Consider the following 3498-nt stretch of genomic DNA (forward strand, 5'->3'; position numbering starts at 1 on the left):
AAACAATGATCACAAGCCTTCATCCCGCTCTGTCAGGTTCCTGATAGACTATGAGTTGATCTGCAGTCCATCCATCTTTAAACTCCACATTATCAAAAAGTCAGAAAATCACTTTTGGACCAAAGGTTTGCCTGGAAGTGGCAACAGTCTTCTCTCCTTCAGGTTGAAACTTCTGCCCATGTACTTGAACAACATCTTTATTTTGCATCAGCTGACAGTTTAAATGAGCCTCTTCTCCCACTGCTGCCATCACAGTCTGCTGTGTCTGTACCAGAGCTGTTAGACCTGCAGGAGATGAAGCAACAGAGATGTTTCTTCAACTGAGGGTGCGTGTATACTTTCATACTGGAAGTCCAACTTAAGTCTGATTTTTTGTTGATGCATTTCTTCTTTGCAAATATGATATGAATTATGAATTTAACCATGTTAGCGCCTTCCTGTCCACTGTAAAATGAAATTATTCTCAAATCACAGTGTATTTTTATACTAACAGTGCACCAGTACAGTATGTAACAGCAGATGTTAAGTTATGAAATATGGAGGAAACTAATTGCTCTGTACCTATTCTAATATAAAGGGGTACATGAGCGTCTAGGCACACAGGTCATAAACACTGACACATGCTGGTAAACTCTGCCCCTTTTCCAGTAAACCAGCTGACTTTCTCACAGCTGCTTCTTCCTGTCTGCTCAGTTGACCGTTGAAATTGTCTGCAGACAGCTTAGAAGATATGTGCTGAGTCATGATATCACTTATAGCTCACTGTATTATATTTCAGAGTTATATTTAAAGTTTTTCAACGTTTGCATACAGTACATACGAATGAGTCGATCGTTCTCTACAACTTCCTCTGATGCAAGTTGAACACACTTCTTTTTCGCTGTATTTCCGGGAGAAAACCTCAACTGCAACGTTTTTTTCTGCCACAGTGAACAACATTCAACAACAAAAGCTGAACAATCTCAGGCTGCTTAAGTCCCCTTATGGAGAATAATGTTGTGTTAAAGCTCTCACATTGTGACACAAAGCAGCAGAAGAAACTAGACTGCTAATCTAATATAATACAAGCTACACAATTCTCACTTCAACAGTATGGAGTCCCTAAGGAGGCAAGTTTCTCGTGCTCACAGGAAAGTCTTCTTGGCAAAAGACCATTAAAGCTCATCTTACTTTCAAGATTGGCAGCAGAGGTGGATATTCTGTGACATTTTGCCTGGTAAGTCCCTGACTACTAGACTTCAAGCTTGTGGACAAAGCAGGTGGGAAACTTTATTGTTCTGTCTCTTCGTTGATCTCCTGTTTCCTTAAGCTCTATGACCGACGCCACATCCACCTCTTTATATCCGGAGATATCAGTGTGTGTTTTTACTACTACTCCACTTCCCCTTCCAGATGTGATTAATGAGCTTTGTGGATATGAGTCATTGGTTAGGTATGTAGGATGAGCGTGTTGATGCAGGAAGAGAAAGTAGAAGAACTATTATTGTTCATAAATAATTATTATTAGACGCTGCTTTGCTTGTTTCACCCACAGAAACTCCCTTATGGGCTCCTGAACTATCACCTCTTTAAAGCAGTGAACTCCCATATGAAAGGGCAGTAAGGTGCAGAAAAAGTACCCCAATTTTTAAAAAAAAAAGACAACTATGTAATTTCCATTTCTTCTTTTGTTCTTGTCTTCCCCTCTGCAACGTTAGTAAGGCGTTCGGCTGTATTATTTGTTTGTAGCCTTCCTACTGGATTTACACCTTTAGTACAAAATTTGACTGTAAATTAAAAAAAGAAAGAAAAAGAAAGCTTCTTACCTTCCTGGAAGAGAAAACAGAAGAAATGAAAAGGGAAACCTTTAAATGCAGGGTGCATCATCTTCCCACCATCTTTGAGTTCAACCTCAAAAGAAGAAGTAAGAAAATGAAACATTAACTCACATATTGAGCTTTTTCTTTCTTTCTTTTTAACCATTTAAAAAAAAAAAACACATTGTTGTAATCCATGTAAAAAGTTATTCTCCCACTGAATTAAAACCAACCTGTGTTGAACTCCTTCTGCCTTCCTCGAAATGAATCTTTGGAAAGTTTGGTGCGATCCTGTTTGCAGTGTCAGATATCATCTTTATTTCACTTCCAGCTGTGTGAGAGCCTGATTGAACCTTCAGAATAAAAGCGCTTCAATAACAAAATAAACAGGGACTTTTATTGTTTAGACTGTGTAGGAAGTCTGATATGTTTGTGGCACGGATCACGGAAGCTCTTGTTTTTCATTCAATCTTGAGCTCTGATGGAAAAACGCCCCCCGATGGCTCATCATCATCTCCACAGTAAATCAGAACAAACAGCGACCTCCAGTGGTCATACATCTGCAGCTGACCTTGAGGCACAGCTGGGAATAAATCACATCTAAATATGAGCATTATTGTTGTTGTTGCTATAATTAGAGGCAGTAGGAAACATGATAGCAGTGACAGCACTACCAGTTATAATTTTAATTAAATTAAATTTAACAGTAAATGAGCGTTTAAGTTAATAATTCATCACATTTTGTTCCCCCAAAAAGTTTTGTTTTTGTTTTGTATCCCATGATATATATTATTAATTAAAGGTTCCTATCACTATCACCCCCATACATATGAATGAAATTAGTCAAATCAATCTCCTCTCAGAATGAGCCTGCATTTGTATATTTATGATCAGTTTTTCTTAAAAATATATTTGTCCAGTTTTTACAGCAGGTGTGATTCAGTGGTTGTTATTGTTCTGCTGCGAGGAGCCTTAATTCCTTTAGATATAATCCAGGACAACAAGGACATTGAACACAAGTGACATCACAACATTAAGACATCATGTTTTAATTAACAAAAATAAATAAATATATAAAAAATAAATTATTAAAACCATATCAGTATTAAACACACAGGCAGCACAGTTACAACCATACAGTTGTTATATCTCAGGGTAGTAATAAATAACATTTATAAACACAAACACTGAACACTTTAGAGCTAAACAAATTACACATAATAATATGCAGGCAATAATATGTCTAATATGTCACATATTATGTCTAATTTTAACTTTATAGATCCATATAAATGGTTATTTTGGCAAGGGAGTAAAAACACATCGCTCCTCAAGTTGACAGGGAGAGAAGGGACCCGGAAGAAGAGTCAGTGTTGAACAAACATTTCATCAGATGATTATTGGTATTATTAGTGGATGATCTGAAAAAGATCTCGGTCAGTCTTTACCGGTATCAACTGTGAAAGGAGAGAGACGGGGATGACACAGAGCAAAGGCCTGATGTTTTCTTTTGAGCAGGAATGCGATGAGTGCAACACAAACACAAACACAGGCCACTACCACAGACAACACAATGATCTGGGTGGAATCTGTGAGAAAAGAGGAAAATTAATGATAAACACTGAACAATCATAAAGAAACAACAGATCAAAAGGTAATGATTGAGAACACTTAAGACTGAGATTCATCATAAATCTGAAAA

Source organism: Morone saxatilis, unplaced genomic scaffold (assembly GCF_004916995.1).
Source record: "Morone saxatilis isolate NCDOM2014 unplaced genomic scaffold, NCSU_SB_2.0 Contig6, whole genome shotgun sequence".
Classification (NCBI taxonomy): domain Eukaryota; kingdom Metazoa; phylum Chordata; class Actinopteri; family Moronidae; genus Morone; species Morone saxatilis.